The 19,352-nt window shown below is 54.5% G+C and overlaps 1 protein-coding gene across 8 annotated transcripts in view; it reads right to left on the bottom strand.

Moving 5' to 3' along the window:
- The window catches only part of DLGAP2 (DLG associated protein 2), a 776,206-nt gene that overhangs the window by 76,211 nt on the left and 680,643 nt on the right, over window positions 1-19,352 (bottom strand). The window lies entirely within an intron of this gene.

Genomic DNA, 19,352 nt, shown 5'->3' on the forward strand with positions numbered 1-19,352 from the left:
CTGTGGGCGGCCACCAGAGCGGGGAGCCGCGGGGCGGGGCTGCGGAGGGCTGGGGACCAGGGAGCAGAACCCCCGAGGAGGAACTCGCTGAGGCCAGCAGCTGCCTGACCCGGGTGTCACACCCAGCGTCTCGCACCGCACGTGACGGGAGGGAGTGGAGACAGTCCTCACGCGAGAAACAGTGCAAGCGTGTCACCACGTGTCCCTGCGTCCCTGCCCCTGCTGCCCCACACACGCATGCTCTCCGCGGGGCGTCCGACCGCCCCACCGCACCCCAGCCTCTCCCGTCTGCCTCTGGGCGACGCGCCCCTCCCAGCCTCGCTGGAACTTCCCGCCACACCCGCCCCCTGCACCTCACTTACTTCATCTCCTGGCCGCCTGCGCCCCTGGCACCCGGATCCTCCGCGGGACCTGCTCCTGCTGGGGCCGGCGCGACCCCCGGGCTCCCATCTCCCAGAGGCTCCCTGCGCACCGCGGCGCGGCTGCCCGCCCCTCCGGCTCCCCTTCCATCTTTCCGGACACTGCCTGGCAGGCAGCCCTCGCTCCGCGTCCCGCCTCTGCTCCGCATGTTCCTGCCGGGCCTGGGCGCCCACCCACACGGACTCCTCACACGGCTCTTTTTGTGATCATTCCCCAATACACAGCCCCGCCGCGGCCACCAGGACGGGCTACGTAATGTTGCAGCAACAGAGCCTCCGAAACACGGGCTCCAAATAAACCAGGTTTATTTTCACTCTCCGCCACATGCCCACCATGAGCCATCTGGGGACTCTGATCTACGCTGTCCTCTCCCTGGGACTCAGGCTGAAGGAAGCACGGCTCCCAAAACTGCTGGGCGCCACGCTGAGGGAAAGACGGTTCTGGAGGGTCAGGCCCTTCGAGAGGTGACGCACGTCACTTCCCCTCACTCTCACAGGCCACACGCCGACCCCACGGCCCCTCAACCCCTGGCGGCTCTAGTGCGCCCCTCCCCCACCAGCCCAGAAGGCAGAGGACGACAGGTGCTCAGTGGGCGGCCCCGGACTGGGCAGATCCGGGCCGCGACGGCCATCCGGCAGCCTCTCTCCTCCCTGGTCGGCAGGACTGAGCACGCGCTGCTCGTCTCCACCGTTCCAAGCTCCACGTGCCCGGAACAGGACTCACCTAGCCCACAAGAGCCCCTGCAACCTTGGGGGAGCCATCGCCAGGTTCTTCCAGAGACCACGCACGCACACGGAGCTCTCCGGCATCTGACATTGCTCTCCTGCCTCCCCCACTGGTCTCAGGGACCCCCGGTCTTCACAGACACTGACTTGTACCCATGCAGTCCAAGCGATCTTTCCAAAATGGAACTCTGCTAGTCTGCTTGAAAATGTTCAGTGCCCTGTAGGACCTTCGGAAAAATATTTTAAGAAAATTACTTGCCTAACCAGCAAGATTTCTGGAACACAGTTCTGGTAAAGACGGTGCACGCCCAAGAGCCCCCTGCATTACCAGGAGTAACCCCATCCGACTGAGCCCGGCTGCACTCTCCTTCGAAGCAGTGCAGCCCCGCAGACGCTAAGCACCGGCCCTGTGTCAGGGTCACTGAGACACGTGCCCTGTCCTGCGCGTCAAGTCCGGGGAGCGGGGCAAGGGGAGGACCAGGTTGTTCTCTGTGAGGCCACCTGTGCCCCGGAACACGTCCCGCCCTGTCGGGTAACAGCCACCGGCCGCACAGGGTTTTACCACACAGAGGCGAGCCACCCCTTCAGCAGAGAAACTGTCCCCATGCTCTCGACCTCCCGCCGGGACTTCTGGCTGTGGTTCCGAGAGAGCACGTGCTTGCTGACCTACTGCTCTATGAAGTGAGAGGCACGTGCTATTTACTCAGGAAATGTGAGTCCCCTGAAACTCAACAGTGTAAGTGTGCCGTGCACGAGGTCACCAGGGCCCAGCCGGTCGCCAACGGACGACACGACCAAGCACCGAGCGTCCCTGGGCGTCCCCGGCGTCCCCGCGAGGAGGTACGGTGGAGCCCGGAGGCCGAGGAGAACACGGATGAGGGGAGGAAGAATCGTCGTCTCCAACGTGCAGGGACACGGCACGGGGAAACCATCACCGGGCGCTTCGTCAGACGTCGCCCCGTGATGACAGGGCGCCTGCGGTGGAGAAGCCCACCTCCCACGGGGAAGGAAGGGGAAGACCCTGCTGACACCTCACGGGCCCCTGAGACCCGCGGCAGGTCTTTAGGGGCAACGCCCCCTGCCCTGCCCGCGCGGCCCTCCCCGGGGGCTATCAGAGGGCGCCGCGGGATCCGGGAGGTCGCGGGGGGAGATGTTCACGGCGCTACGGTCCCTGCAGGGGTTTTTAGGGGAGGCAGTGAGAAGCGGCGGACGAGGGCGAGCTCTGTGGGACGGGGAGAAGCTGTGGGCGGGCGGGCGGTTTGCAGGCCCTGCAGGGGCCGCCGGGGGCGTCCGGGCACAGGCGAGAGGCGGGGCTGAGGAGGACGTCTGTGATCGCGTGTGCGGTTCGCTCGGGGAGTATCTGCAGCCGTCCCAGGAGGCCGGGCCTGGGGGGCGAACGCGGGAGCACCGGCCGGCGGGGGAGGCTGGACTGGCCGCGCACGCCCCCGCCCGGCTCTTCACGAGCGTCTGTCACAGTCGCTTGTGTCCTTTTTGAACAAGTTCACTGCGAAAGGTAACCTAGTCTGCATTAAAACTATCTATCTATCTATCTATCTATTTGACAAACACAGATCACAAGCAGGCAGAGAGGCAGCAGAGAGAGGAGGAAGCAGGCTCCCCGCCGAGCAGAGAGCCCGATGCGGGGCTCGATCCCGGGACCCTGGGATCATGACCTGAGCCGGAGGGAGAGGCTTAACCCACTGAGCCCCCCAGGAGCCTGCATCAGAATTATTGATGCAGAGGCCAGAAGCACGAGCTCCAGAACCCACCACAAACACCCACAGCCCAACAAGCCGTCCCCCCTCTGTGGGGGTTGAGGATGCCTCTTCTTCCTGCGGAGCCAGGATGCTTCTGGAGCCAGGATGGGGTGGGTGGGGGGCCAGAGGCGGCAGCAGGGAGACGGCTCTGCACCTCCACTGGTGAAGTGATCATACGGCAATACCCCGCAGGTCGAGTAGACACTCAGGGTGTCTGGTTTTGAGCCATTTTAAGCTTCCAATTCCCCAAAGAACCGTGCAGGATCTGAAGACACTGGGGGAGTGAGCCCCCCGCAGGCGGTGGTGGGGAGACAGGGCGTGGGCAGAAGAGGGGAAGCGGAATCGTGCCTCTCCCGCCAGGCGGGGAAGGAAGGACAGGACAGCCTCCGGGTCGCCCAGGGAACCAAGAGATGCTCTGGGCAACAGGCCAGCTGTAAGGGAGGGGGGGCTTGCTCGTCTCCTCCTTCCTTCCCGCCCCCTTGGGAAGAGCGCAGTGGGGGGCTGCCTGTGAGCACAGACCCCCGTGCTCCCCCCCTTTCCTCTGCAATCTCCTGCCTTCACAGAGGGAATGGAACAGAAGAGCCCTGGACTGGAGAAGACGTACAAGTTTGAAAAGAACCCAGAGTGTCTGGATGGTGTCTAACGCCGTATCTGTAGGGACCAAGGTTATCTCTGTAGCTTAACCTGCCCACTGCTGCCGAGATGGCCTGGGTGGTTGCCAAGAACACACAAAACATCTCCATTCTGAGATCCCAGTGTCCTGAGGACCATCCAGCCAACCCAACACCAGATGCGCGTCTTTGGCTCCATGCTTCAGTGTCAGCTTACGGAGCTGTGTCAAGGGCCGGGCCCCAGCAGCACCAGGCCGTGCACACGGAGGTGGGGCTCTGGGAGGAGAGGTGGGATGCCCACGGGAGCATCCGTCCCCAGGACCGGAGCATAGGACGGCAGGTTTCAATTCTCCAGTGGAAGTGGTAGGGTACATAGGTCACAGACGACCTGCCGTGCGGAATATGAACTTGTCTGTTTTAGGCAAAGTTGTCTGGGTTCCTGACGAGTCACAGTGAGCACTGCGTGAGTTGATTCATGCACAGCTAACGGAGGACTGGAGAGGAGGCGCCAGTGGGGGGACACGGAACTCTCAGTACTTGCGGGCAGAATCGCCACAGTCGTCCGGTGCGAAAACAGCTGCTACACGTTTGGCCAAAGACTCCAGTGTGAAACACGGGGACTGAAGCCACCTTCACAAAGGTGTCCGACAGTCAGCAGTGTGGGTCAGCGCCATCTCATAAGCGCTTCTGTATCTTGTCAGAGCGGGGGCTGTCTGGGAGGTGGTGAACAGTGTTCCCGCCAAGAGCTGTGCTGAGGTCCTAACCCCCAATACCACAGAGCGTGACCTTCTGTCTCTGTGGAAAGGGGGTCGTTGTGGATTGGTCCTGAGGATGAGCGCAGTGGCGTGGGCGCCACTCCAGTACCAATGGTCCCAGCTGAGGAGACACCACGCCAGTGGGAGGTAGAGGCTGGAGTGAGGAACTCACAGGCTGCGGAACAGGTGGGGCCACCAGGAGCTGCAGCTGACAAGGAAGGAGCACACCCCAGAGGCTCTGGAGGGGCAAGGCCCTGCCAGCCCCTGGGTTTTGGCCTTTCAGGCCCTCAGTGCGTGGTGCTGTTAAGAGCACGGACTCTAAGCTTGGGGGCCGCTAACAGACCCCACATTGCAGGCTGAAAACCAACAGACGCTGACTTCTCACTGTTTGGGAGAATGGAAGTCCGAGGTCACACCCAAGACTGGAAAGTGCAGATCTGGTCTCTGGAGAGGAACTGGTTCCCAGACGGCCATCTAACTGTGTCCTCACATGGTGGGAGGGGCGAGGGGCTCTTGGGATTCCTCCGTAAGGACACTACTCCTTTCCTGGGGGCTTCCTCGCAACCTCATCCTTGCCCAGAGGCCCTACCTCCTGACACCAGCACCTTGGGGGTTAGGATTCAACTGATGAACCTTGGGGACACACTCAGTGCATAGCAGGCAGCCCCTAGGGAGGTAATATAGATGCTGTCCCCCAAAACATCAACAATGATGCTGGAGTCAGAAGTGATTTCGGAGAGAGCTTCCAGTTTAGAAATGCTTCAGACTCATTCATTTTGCTCCACCAGGGATGGAGGGGCCCTGGCGACACCGACAGACCCCAAGCACCCCCAATGTGGGTACAGTCTTCACGTACTCTCGCTCTGTGTGCCTCATCTGAAACACACTTCCAAGGCACAAAGTGTGGGGGAACATCACCGGGAATGATTTCGCTTCTCTGGCTTTAAAACACACACGCAATGATATTTCCACTCATTGCTAATGTCTAATAAAGCTGCTGAGCATAAATTCATTACTACGGCAACTTTGCAACACAAGTCTATTTCATTTTTATTCTCTATTATTATTGGAAAAACAATACTTAGGGATTATAAGAACTTTAGAACACAATGAAGTGGTTTTCAGTATCTCTTCTTATGTCAACACTAATATATGCTTTTGCAAAAATTTAGAAAATATTTAAATGCAAATAAAATTCAGCCACAAATCTACCACCCAGGGATGATCATTATTCCTATTTTGGTGACTTCCTGTATCAGATTTTTCTGGCTGTGTGTGATGGGTTAATTTTATATGTCAACTTGGAGAGGCTATGGTGCCCAGACATTTGGTGAGATGGAAGTTTAGATGTGATTAACATCTAAATCAGTAGACTCTGAGTAAAGCAGATTGCTCTTTCGATTGGGTGGGCCTCACCCAATCAGTTGAAGGTCTTCAGGGAAAAGAATGACCCCCTCAAAGAGAAATTATACCTCCACACTGTCTTTTCACTTGAGCTGCACCATCAACTCTTCCCTCAACCTCTAGCCTGCCAGTTTGCTTTGCAGAATTCAGACTTGCTCACTCCAAAATCATGTGAGCCAATTCCTTAAACTCAATGTCTCTCTCATCTTACACACACACACGCACCCACTGGATCTGTGTCTCTGGAGAATCTGGCTGATACCCTGCATCAGTACAAATATAGAGGGTTAGGGTGACACTCACGTCTTAGCTCACACTAGAACTTCAGGTCAAGTCCAGCACATGGGCTGGGTCCTCTGCTCACAGGCTCACAGACAGACATTAGAGTGCCAGATAGCCCGAGACCTCATCCGCAGGCTGCTGTGGGTTGTCGGCACTATTCACTTCCTCGTGAATGTAGGAAGGAGGTTCCCCTTTCTTGTTGGCTGTTGAGCTCCAAGAGGCCTCGTGGAGCCCCTTCCATGTGGACCCGCCATCTTTGAGTCATGAAAGGCTTTTCCAGTTTTTCTCCTGCTCCAATCTCTGGCTTCCCTTTCTGCTAGCACCAGACAAAACTGCTCTTCGTAAGTTCACGTGATGAGGTCCAGCCCCCTGGACGACGTCCATTTGCCATAGAGAGTCACATGCCTGAGAGAGGGGTTTGTCATGGTAAGTACTGGTCCCAACCACACTCACCACAGAAGAAAGTCATCTTAGGCTTCTGCCCGCCACAGAATCTTTGTAGTTTTTGCTATGAATGGTCCAATGTTGGGGCCTCATGGGGTACAGAAATCTTATAAACACTGTAACCATTTTGTTATACAATGAAAAATTCTTTGTAAATATTTTTTATTGATTACAAATAAGTGAATCTATCATTTTGTATGTTGATGGATGTTTACTGTTCCTAATTAATTCTTTACTATAAATAATAGCAAAGAATTAGAATTTCCTCTAGGACTTTTTTTTTTTTAATTGAATCTTTTATTGGAAGTTAACTATTTCCTTCGGATCCCATAAGTGGAACAAAGATAAGGGTTTTTGATACGCATTGCCAAACTTTTCAGTGGAAAAGATTTAAAAAAATTTTCATCCTAATGAAAATACATCTTTCAGAAACAATTTAGTTCATCAAAACTTCAGTTTTTTAACTCTGTGAAAATTATTTCTGTAATTTTTCATTGTGTAGATTTAGGTGCCTAGTTAATGCCCTAGCAATGTTTATATTTACTTATTCATTAATTTGTTTGATAACTATCTTATTTATATACTCCACCCTTAACACACACCTACTCACTGGATGAATGGATGAATGAATGAATTCATATGTTAAGTAAGATACATCAAAGACAATGAATTCCATAGAACACATTCTCTTCATTACATTTGGGGGCAGCACGTGCAGAAAGACTCACTGCTGCTTCAAGTTCAGTGTTGGGTTTCATGTCATTTAATTTTGCCCCCAAACCTTACAGATTTGCCTCCGCTCTATTCTCTTCATTCAGCGTGTTCTCTGGAAATAGGCTTTCAACAACTGGTGGATTCTGACTCATTAAGAGAAAACCTCTCTGCTGGTTACAGGAGTGGCAGGGGTGCCGGCATGCTGCTGGACAGTTTGAAGTCTATGAAAGTGAAGAGACTGACTTATGTTCAGAGCATGATGCTTTCAACACCCTTCAGTGTTTAGAGGTGGACCACTCTGTCCGTTACGCTGTCAGAGCTCTGTCACAAGGCGTGAGAACCGAGAGAACGCTTCAGTTGCTGGGCAGGAAGGCCCACGTCAGGGTTAGCCGAAAAGTGCACAAAAATAGCTCATGGGTAGCCTGAAGAGTGATAAAGTGCCTTTTGTAGCTTTGAGAAGTAGTGCGAGTGACTTGACTACTGGGGAAATTGAGAGCTCGTTTAATCAGAAATGGGAACAAATGGGGAAAAAAGGAAAAATGATAATATTTTATGTATATCTCTAAATCTAGTTCCCTACCAAAAGGGCTAACAAGGAAATGTGACCAATATTAAAGAATATCGCACATTACAAAATCCTAAAAAAAAAAGTAATTAAAAGGGAGAAAAATAATTAATAGTGGCTCTGTTTATCCGAGCAAGTGTGTCTTTCCTTCAGTTAATTCATTCCATCTTGATCAAAGTGGAGATCAGAACAAAATTGCAGAATATCTACAAAGTAGTAAGGATGAAAGCATCATATCTTATCAGAGGAGATGCAACAAAAGATACACTCTTAGGAATATTCATAGTCTGAACTCCCTCACTAAATAGACAATCAGCTCATAAGTGGGGGAAATGACAATGATCTAAGGAAATAAAAAGAAATTAACAAAAGCATAAATTGATTTAATGAATAAGAAAGCAGGAAAACAATAGTTGACAAACCGATAAAGAGCTGATCGCACAATCTGGCTCTTACAACGCCACATGCCAGAAGCCCACCCTCCTTTCTCAAGATGGCCCCAATGCTGATGGACTACTGTCGCCTAAGGTATGCCCCCAGCAAGCCAATCTATAAGAACATCCTAAGACCCTCTGTCCTGAACTTGAATGGTTTCTAGAGATGTATGGATTGGCAATGGATTTCTTCAAAGGGACCCGTATTTGGAATAAGGCCACACTGTCTAAATAAGGAGATTCTCAACCCTATTCTTCAGAAGTATGATCTTTCTTTTTTTTTTAAACCTTTTTTTTTAAAGATTTTTATTTATTTATTTATTTAATAGACAGAGAGAGAGATCACAAGCAGGCAGAGAGGCAGGCAGAGAGAGAGGAGGAAGCAGGCTCCCCGCCGAGCAGAGAGCCCGATGTGGGGCTCGATCCCAGGACCCTGAGATCATGACCTGAGCTGAAGGCAGAGGCTTAAATCACTGAGCCACCCAGGTGCCCCAAAGTATGATCTTTCTAAGAGAGTGTCATGTTATGTTTGTAGGGAACAGGGCAGTTGGACAGTCTCAACAGAATGCCTACCCCTCAGGCCTATAGAGGTAGAGAATGAAACTATTCCTGGGTTAAGGGCACAAGTGAACCCATTAACAAAACTAACTTGGAGTTATCGGCGCACTAGTCAGATACTTCTTGGCCATACTGACGAAGGTGAAGATTCAGAGGCAGACGTGCCCCGAGAGGTCCCCGAGGCTGCCACCCTGGCCGAGAGCAGGGCCGGTAGCTGCACAATCACAGAGAAATACCTTCTTTGCAACATTCCATACAGCGGTGAGAACTCAGAGGTGATCCCCCAGCGATAAGGTAATGGCAATAAATGAGAGCCCGTCTACTCACCCACACCCAGACAAGCACAAGGACGATGTGCTCAGTCGACAGGTGTGCCGTGAAGGAGGCACATGATGGCTGTGTGCCAGGGATTTGACCACCCTGACCTTCAGCCTCGATTGTTACATGTGGGAACGTGCTATGCTACACAGAAAGGGAAATCAGGGCGCAGATGGGACCAAGGCTGGTGGTCACCTGCGCCAGAGATGGGGAGAGCCCCCAGTGTCACCACGTAAAGCCTTCAAAGCAGAGAAAGGCCGAGGGAGTCAGAGGTACAGTGGCTGAGATGGGGCAGGAGAGGCTGGGGAAGGGCAGGGGTCCTCTGCCACAGGTGGTTTTGAAGACGCAGCCTGACCCATGCGTGTGGGGGCCCACAGAGCCTCAGCTGATGGCCAGCAGAGACAGAGGCCTAGTCTAAGGCTGGGACAAGGAGACAGAACCCCCACACAGTTTTCTCAGAAAGGAACGCTGCTCTGCGGACCCATCAAGTTAGCCCAGGAAGACCCATGTTGGGCCTCTGACCCATAGGGTGCAAAGAATCAGATGATAAATCTTATTTTAAGCTACTAAATTTGTGGTAGTTTCTTATGATAGCCATAAAAAACTAAAGAATGGTGGAGAGAAAACAAGGAAAGGACATTAGAGTAATATGTACAGTGTGATCTCATTTTTGTTTTAAAAATAGGTACATGTATACACTTCTGTGCAAACAAAAATGTCTAGACAGCACAAAACCACCGGCAATGGCTGCTCCCGGAGACATGGCAATGGAAGAGACAGAACGACGTTCCACTTCATAGAGTTCTGTGTTGTGTTAGCTTTTTACTGCAAGTATAAATAATTTCGCAGGTTAAAATCAATTTCATCCTGAATTTAATTACCAGATGGGTGGCGCATCTGAGGCCAGCCCCATACCGTGCAGACGCCACTCTCGGCCAGGTTGTGAGGGCTCAGGGTCCCCGGGAGAATGTCCTGCTGCACAGGACCACCCAGACCCACGTTCCTTGTCTGCACGTGTACCGGCATCGTCGGTTACACACAAGCGCGTTCTGGAGATTCTGGACGCGTGGTTCCCGTAGCAGGACGGGACAGGCACTGCTGCAGCCCAGGGCCGACGGCCGGAACGTGCATGAGCGAGCGAGAGAAGGCAGGGTCCGAGCGACAGGACCGGCCACAGACGAGCTCGCGCAGTGAAACAGAATAAAGAACAAGTGGACAGAAGAAACACACCGTGAAATTTCAAAAGAGCAATTTTTCATGAGCCTATCTTCCTTACTTAGCTTTTGATTTGACTTTTCAAAACAACTTTTGCTTTTAGAGATTTTCTTTATCAGAGAGCGCGTGTGAGAGCGAGAGCACGCACACGAGCAGGGGCAGCTGCGGCAGAGGGAGAGGCAGGCTTCCCGCGGAGCAGGGAGCCCGAAGCGGGACTCGATCCCAGGCCCCGGGGGGCATGACCCGAGCAGAAGGCAGACACCTCACCGACTGAGCCCCCCAGGAGCCCCCCTGACGTGACTTTAGAAACATCAGAAGAAGGAAGAGAATCCGAGTGTGACTGGAGTCGGGGCGTACTGAAACCACAGGAGCCGAGCTGGGGCAGAGCGCTGGCAGCCTCCTAGACAAACACGAGCGATGACGGCGCATGGGGACGGTCCTCGCACGTCCACGAGGAGAGGAACAGGTAGCGAACTCGAGTGTGTGCCCCCTCTTTGTGGGCTCGCAGCCCACTTGGGCGACGACCTGGGCCCCTACAGCCGGGTGCCCCGCCTAGCTTCTGCTCCGACAGCACCCTCTGATGAGAGACCCGGGACTCCCGGGGAGGTGGGAGGTGGGAGGTGGGGCTCCCGCAGGGACAGAGAGCAACCACCCCCTCCTCTGCTGAGCCCACGATCCACAGGTCGGCAGCAGCGGAAGCCGCGAGCCTCCCCCCACGCGTGCGGTGCCCACTAGCGGAAGAGCCGCCAGGTGCGGTGTGAGGCATTTTCCAGGAGCCTGGCATCTGGTCCTTTTGGGACTTAATGTAAAGAGGGTCAGGAATTGGGTGGATGTGAATCAGCTTTACATGTGGTTTTTAAATTGATGATCTTATATTTACAATCTTCACAAATGACGCTTTTACTGGCGCCCTCAATAACAGCTCCTTAATCAAGCGGTTGGCCGTGACTCCTGAGAAGTCGTTCATGAGAAGCTCGTCCTGCTCACTCGCTCCGTGAGTGCAGAGCACAGACAATGCGCTACACGACGCAGAGACCTGACAGTGACACAGGACACATCTCCTGCCCTCGCGAGTACACAGGCGATTGGGGGGAGCTAACAAGTGGCAGCGGTGAGCACGGGGTGCTCAGGGAGCATGCTGGGAGGCATGTCTGACCCAGGGAGACTCCCAGGAGGAGGCGGTCCCGAGCTGAGCCCCGAAGGACGAGCAGGTGCACGGCAGTGCGGGGGTGCTGGGGACGGATGCGCATCCGGAAGTGGGAGCTGTCTGGGCGGGCTGGAGTGTAGACCTCACTGTTCGGACATGGTGAGAAATAAGGCCTCACAGCCTCCCGGGGCTGGATCGTGACCAGTCTGTCACGCGACTCAGCTACAGACCGCGTGGTCAGAGCTGGCAAGTGGAGGGGAGATCGGCACAGGGTTCGAGAAGCAGGGCTTAGAGCTGCTGTTTGAGAGATGGCAGGAGCTGTGTGGTCTGACGGAGGCTGGGAGCCCCAACCACAACGGAGTCCCAGTATCGGGAAACAGCAAGAAGCCAAGATCGATGACACTGGAAATGACGACGTTGGCTTGGAGGGACCCCGTCACCTTTCCGGATGGGTCCTGAATATTCTGCAGGCCCTGTGATTGCTTCCAGAGGCTTCTCAGGGCCTCCGCCACGTCTCCGATGTGGACCTGACTCCCTGGCAGCTGAGCAGTCTGACCATTGTCATGGATCAGGGGCTTCCGGGACACCCACAGAGCAACTTCCCAGCTAAGCCACAGGACGAGGCTACTCTGGAGGAAAGGGGTGCTCCCTTGTCCTAGGGCAGGCTCATGAGCCAGCAAGGACACCTGAGCCCATCTTCCGAGGCGGGTCACCCGGCAGGCAGGCAGGCAGGGTTCTCTTCTGATCCTCTGGATGGCTCCCCCCCCCCCCCCCACCGACCAGCCAAGCGGGAGGGAGCAGGTGCTGGGAGCAGCTTGTGTCTCCTGTTGCCTGGCTACGCACTCACCAAAAAAGAGAAGCGAGGCAGACCTACGCTCTTCCTGTCCCAGAATCAAGTTGGTCTCCCGGCACAGAGGAGCTGCTTGCACAGATCCTTGCTCTCAGCTCCCATCCTTTGGTTTCCAGCTCTGGCTGGGCGGGGGATCTGACGGCGCCCCCACTCTTGGCGCAGGTCTGTGAGTTCTGGCAGATCCCGGAGTCACGACCGAGGCGCGGAGCTCCTCCGTTCTCTGCTGGGGCGCCCAGCCTGCTGCTACGGACGGTTTCATCGCACCTCGGAGAGCTCCTTTAACGCAAGGATGTGGCCCCGCATGTGAGCGGGGGTCTTCCCACTTCGGTTCTGACGACCAGCATTTCCTGCACGTCCATTCGCGGGAGCCCTCTCCCGCCCTCCCGCCTTGGGGCTCACGAGATTCTTCTCTCGGGGCTTGGAGGGTGTCACTTCCTTGTCACTTTCCTGGCTCCTAACATTTGTGATGACGAGTCGGCCCAAGTCTTCATTCCCTGTACGTAACGGGATTTTAGTTTTCTCCAACGGCCTTGAGCGTTTCTCTTAATCCTCGGTTTCTGGCAGTTTGAATACGATGTGTGTACATGCGAGTGGTTCTGTCTCTCGTATTTACCTTTCTTGAGACTTTCTGAGATTCTTCCGTGCATGATTCAGTATTTGTCTTTGGGGCATCTGCAGGGATTGAATCTGGAACGACCCTTCGGTCCCGCCCGCCCTCGGTTGCTCTCAGGGTCCCGGTTCCACGTCCGGTTCCGCGTCCGGTTCCGCGTCGGCGGGCACTTCCCCCACAGCTTCTGCGTGTTCCTTCCCACGTCCGCTCCCCCCACTTCTCTTCTGAAGTTCCTTTCGGTGACTTCTACGGACCCACCTTCAGGTTCACGGCTGTGTTCCCGGCTCACCGATGAGCTCCGCGGCAGGGGCCTGGCGCCTGACCCGAGGTCTGTCTGCTGTATTCCCGCCCGCCTTTCGTCCACGTCCCCTTGCTCTGCCGGCCCCGCGGTTACGGACGCACGTCGTCCCCTCTTCCAGCAGGCCTTCTGCCCTGTGAAGCAGGCATCTGGAGGGTCTGACAGCATCATGGTCCCTGTCCTCTCCGTTCTCTGGGTTGCTCTGTCTCCAGAGAGCGGCTTTTGTTTCCTTTTACTTGAAGTTTGCTGGGGCACTGGTCCTCTGTGCAGAACGGTGGAGGCCGAGGTAAATGGGTTTGTGCTTGGGAGTGGACACACCCCGTGTTCTTCCGGACTGAGATCCTGCCATGGTGGCCGATGGTTTGGGGTGACGGTTAGGTGTTCACTGCCAGGCCTGGCCTCAGGCAGCCCCGTGCCCGGTTCGTGAGTGCTCTTCCTGCTCCTCCCAGGGGAAGGGCAGCCATTCAGTAGTGGGTTAAGATCAGGGCCTAGGACTGGGGGGCAGAGGGTTTTCCTCCTCTCTCCCTGCAGGTTTGCTCATGCCCCCTCCCATGGGTGATGGCCCTTCACCATAGGAAGGTGTACAGGCAGGGGTCCCAAGGGTGGAGACCTTCCCTGCAGGGGTAGGGGTCATCCGCTGGACAACTGTCCCAGCAACCTAGGTCAAGGGACTCTGTCTGGCTCCAGCCCACTTCCTACCTACTCATGAGTGAGCACGTGGGGGCCTGTGCTCACCCCGTGGGGCTGGGGCTCCAAGGATCCACCCGAGCAGACTTCACGAGCCCCACAGCCCTCCCCGCTGCACCCCGCTCCACGCGGGGCAGCCCTCGAATCCTAGTCTTCTGGAGCCCCCTGGGGTGCCCTGCAGTCTCGGCCCTGCTGCCTGGGGGTCTCGTGCCATGTTGTCCGGCCTTTCCCCCAGATATCGGGGCAGCACCGCCGAGCATTCTGGCTGTCCGCACCCCAGGCAGAGCTAGAAGCCTTCACCCACTGCTTCGCTAGATGCCCTTCTCTGGGGGGTTGTGAAGACACCTGCTGCGCGGCCGGCCACCCAGTGCGCAGCCCCACGGATGCGCGGTCTGTTTGGTATCTTTGCTGCTCTGTGTTGTTCCACAGTTGCGTGGACAGCACACCCGTGTGGCGAAGGTGTTCACCTGACGCAGAAAAGGTACCCAGCTTGCTTCTGCCCTCGGCCCCGCCGCGTCTGCTTCCTTACTCCTTAGACACAGCCGCCTTCACTAGTTTCTTGTGGGTTCTTCTGCGTCTTACGCAATACAAAGTGGTAAGAATTTTCTTACTTCCCCGTCTGCATTATACAGAAAGTGACATGCTTTATAATGTTCTACGCTTTGCTTTTTAAAATTAACATAATCTGGATCTCGCGGCTTGAAGACATGCGAGTCTGACTCGTGTTTATATCCATGTCGTGTTCTAGAACATTCTATGACTACATTCTGGGGTCTGCATGTCTGTTACTCAGTCAGCCCCGTAGCAGTGGATTGTGGGGTAGATTCTGACTGTCACTAACAGTGTTGTAATGAACAGGATTTTGCCCACATCCTGCCTTACAGGTGCAGGCGCATCCTGGGCACAAGTTGCCCGAAGTGGGACCCAGTGCCGACTGCTGGGCGTCCGGGCGACTGACAGTGTCTCATGATGATCTACAACGACAGAGTAGACATCACTGGATTTTGTATATCTTTGTGTGCTTTTTAGGAATTTCTTTAAAATAAGTTCTTACACGTTTCATTTTAAATGGTACGCTAAAATACTCTCCAGAAAGTTTTTAATAATTTTTAAGATATGTGAATAATTATTTTCTGGTCTTTATCCATATTTATATTGTGGTTTTTTTCTTATTGATTTGTAAGGCATCTCTCTACATGGTAAGAACATAAATGTGTGACTGAAATGACAAAACGTTTCTCCAGGTCTCAATTACTATTTTATCTTGGTGACGGTACTTTTAGCTTGTTGGTTGGTTGGTTTGCTTTTACTACAAATAAGTTTTTAATTTTATGAATTCAAATCTGTCCTTATGTTGTAGCTTCTCAATGTGGAAGTCACATGCATGCATGCGTGTACAAGCCTATGCACACGCCACATACACACATTCATGTGTCAGTGTACACATACATACATATGATACACACATATCGAAAGGAGTCTTTTTTTAAAAAAAAAACAGGATTCACACTGAGCATGGAGTCAACACAGGGCTCAAACTCATGACCCTGAGATGAAGACCAGACCTGAGATCAGGAGTCACTCACTTAACGGAGTGTCCCAGGCTCAGTGCACCAGCACGATTCTTAGAGCTCCTCGCCATCCGAGTTTATCTTTACATATGAAGCTCTTAAAATAAGTCCTCCTTCCTCTATAGATTTAAAATACCTCCTTCCTGGGAGATGACTCAGACATGTTCAGAATTATTAGAGCTTTGACTTCTCAATTCAACTAAGCAGAAAAAAGAAGAAAAAAGGAAACAAAACCTCAAAGGCCCCAAATGAAATCAGTCAGTCGACCTTTGCTAATAATCAGATATGAATTCTGCAAATCCAGTATCTCTAATACAAATACACAAGCTGCTTTAACAACCCGGCACATCAGATGCACAGTCACTGGATATCTGCCTTTCACCTACAGTCATTCCAGCGGGTATCCGCATGTGGCCGGCATCTGTCCCAGGTGTGGGTCTGACCGTCCAAAGGAGCACTTGGTGCAGGAAAGCACCGTGACACGTGTGCGGGATTTCGGCTGATGGCGCAGGACTCTTCTTCTGAGCGTGAAGCTTTTCCCTCCCTTGCTCATCTGGAGAAGGCAGTCAGGTGAAGGCGGGAGTCCTCATCTGTACACAAAGGACGTCTGTTCGATTATTAACGAGAGGACGGGTTTCTTCTTGGTTAACAGCACAAAGGCAAGACTGTGTTCAACAGAATCACCGTTGCAAGAGGTCACACCATTTTCAAGGAGAAAATCTGCAGCCTTTACAGAAAGGATTTTGTATTCGATGGCATAAAAGGACTGATAACAGCCCATTAGAGATCCAGTTTTCTTCCAGGTCTTTAGCTGCGCAGATGGAAAACAAGGGGCTGGTCCAGTTCATTCTCTCTGTGCCTTTATGGTGATGGGGAGCGGCATACAGTTCCTGAGGGTTCTGCACACCCGTGTGATAGTTCAGAGAAAACAGTGTAATCCAGGCCTGTCACATTGGAACTGAAGTGTAACTACCACGTCGTGTTGCTGCTTTTTTTTGCATTCTTAAATGCTGTTGCCAGAAGTCGTCCGTGCATACCAGAGGAGCACAAAACCCAGAGGGGGTCAGCAAACAGGAATTCTTACTTTTAGCTCCTGAATCAGCCTGTCACCTGGAAACATTTGCCAGCCACCCGCTCCTGGGGAGGTTCTATGGTACAGACAGGGACGCACTCAGGGCACTGTGAGATCAGAGGACTTCAGTTACATTTGAAATGCAACTTAAGAACTATGAGTTTGACTTCGTCTTTGCTGTAGAACGAACTCTAGAATACAGAGGGTCTGCTGAGGTAGTCGACCGCATACGTCACATACAGCGGGCCCAGGGGCCTGCACACCTTCCTGTAGCAGCGCGGAGCAGGTGCGAAGCAACCAAAGGCAGGGCGACCACAGATGGGGGACCGGACCGCAGGCTGGGGGACCACAGGTGGGGGGCCACAGATGGAGGACCGGACCGCAGGCTGGGGGACCACAGGCAGAGGGGCCACAGATGGGGGACCGCAGGCAGTAGGCTGGGGGTGAGGTGATGCACAGGCGTGTTGTACAGCCACCTGTCTGTTCTGCAGAGCCTGGTCTGCTCATCTGGGAACCCGCACCAACCCCCTCATGGTTTCCCGCTGGCTCCCTGACCACATGGTGATGACATAAGGAAGTACTCCTTCCTTTCCCTGCAATGCCCGCTGGTCTCCGTGGGCACAGTCCTGCAATCCTCTGGCAAACACGCTCACTCTGGGCACGGGGTTAAAATCACTACTTTCATGTCAAACCCGCGGTCACTTCTGGGATGTTCTGCACCTCACTTCTCTGAGCTGGGGTCGTGCTGCATGAAATGGGCAGAATTACAACTTCCCTGAGTAAACAGTCGAATTTCTGTGATGTCTCTTAAAATGAAAATCAGTGAAATCACATTGGAATGTATAAAATTCTAAACTGAAGTGAAACGGGGTCCGATGCTGACAGGCAACGACAGTAACACGATGGCGCATCTCCCGTCACGGCACCGTGTTTCCAACACGCTAGCCCCAGAGAGTGACTTCCGGGGGTCCACGCAGCTGGCGAAGCAGCAGAGGGCCACTGGGCACGGCCCCATGGGGGCTCCTCACGGGGCACCGCCCTCCCCGTCCTGTTTTCTCCAGGGCATGGTCAGGAGTGGGAGGAAGAGCTCGCAGACGGAGCTCTGTGCCCCAACGCTAGCTGGAAGGAAGAACGGAGTGACTGGGGCTGAATCTGGACTGGGACCAAAATGGTGGGGCTCCACTTCCGCCGGCCCTCAGAACCATCAGTGCGTGGACGGTCAGTACCTGCGTTACGACGCTAAGTGACCTTGGTCTCTTCCTCACTCTGGGGCTTGGGAGGGAGTTCTCGGTGCCCCGGGGGATGGTGTGGGTTCTCCTAAGGCTGCCCTGTGAGCTCTGCCCCGGGATCCTGGTGCGAGGCCCCGGGGTGGCCGGATGAGGGCGTGTGAGGGATGGAGGGTCTCCTCCGCCCACTGCAGGGTGACATGAACTCAGTGTGGCGAGGACAGCTCCGTGACGGGCACATGGGGTGCTGCGGGAGTGCTCCCCACGGGGGCGGCAGAGGGCATGGGGGACTCATTAACACAAAAATCAAGTTCTTATCTGGAAACTACCGGATGCCTGCTCACCATTAAAACACAACTTTTCTTTCTTTCTTTTTTTCTTTCATGTGGTTTGCTTGAAACATACACACTTGGGACAAGGGTCACCAGCTTTCAAAAAGTCAGCTCAGGTCCGTGGCCACATGCCCAGGGGCCCCAGGCCCCGAGCCCGGAGCCCCGGACTGTGCGTGACAGCAGCTCAGCCCCCAGAGCTGTGGAGCACGCAGCTTCCTGGGTGTCGCTGTTCTTGGGGAGGATGATGGTCATTCCTAATGCGCATGTGGGACTCTGCAACCTGAGGTAAAGATGGGGACGCTGGCGGCCAATCTGCTGCCCGTGGGGTGGAGGTCAGGTTCATGGCCGGGTGGCTCTGCTTCTGACATCCCGCAGGACATCGCTCTGGGGACACCTATTTCTTTGCTCATCCACGCCTCCCGTCCCCGGCATCCCGCCAGCCCATCGACGCCATCCTGAGTGGCTTTGTTCCAGTTGGCCCCGATGAGTATCCCTGACTGTCTTCCCACTGGGGCAGAGCAGGCACACGTGTGCAGTGAGGGGACCACGGTGTTCCCAGCCCGACTGCTGTGCGGTTGGACTGAACCCGGCAGCAGAGACCTGGTTGGCCATGGTGAAGAGTGACATCCAGCTGGACTGAACATCAGGATGGTGCGTCTCACACGCTGCCGCTAACGCCTACGTGCTGGTGCTGGGAGAAGCTCCACGGTTTTGCTTGGGGCTGTGCGCACCAGGAATGGGTGGGGTGCCACAGAGACCACGCCTCGGTCTGGGGCTCTGTCCTCCGGCTCGAGGGATACGGTGACTGGTCTGTGCAACAGTGGGAAGTGCAAAAACGCAGATCGGGGGTCGAAGCTTCACAGTGGAAGAAACTTCACGGGGACAGTGGCTGCTTGTGGGGGGCGGGGCCAGAGTGCTCACGGTCTCTGCACCGGGTGCAGGGCGCGGGCCCGCTTCTATGTGGGCTCTTTCCCATCAATACAGCGTGGGACTGCAAAGGTGCTTCCTCTGCCCTAAAACCCCGTGACGTCCAAGGGTCCACCCTACACGCAAAGTGAGTGGCAGGGACCAGACACACAGCAGTGCGAGCATGAGAGCCACGTTTTCAAGCTCACGTTAACAGGCTACTTCCCAAATAGTTGTCCTTGTTGGTACTTTAGGAAGCAGTTAAGTTCATCAGCACCGTCTCCGGGCAACAGTGCAAGCTCGCGCTGTTGTACCTATACAAGCCGTCCCCCAGCCCTGAAAAGCCCCTACCACCCAGGAATGCGCTTAGAAGGTTTTAGTGCACAAGACACGCCCGACAGTGATTTCCGCACACGCACGCTCGTTCCCACCACTACGCTCCCGGAGGAAG

Source organism: Mustela nivalis (genome assembly GCF_964662115.1).
Source record: "Mustela nivalis genome assembly, chromosome: 20".
Classification (NCBI taxonomy): domain Eukaryota; kingdom Metazoa; phylum Chordata; class Mammalia; order Carnivora; family Mustelidae; genus Mustela; species Mustela nivalis.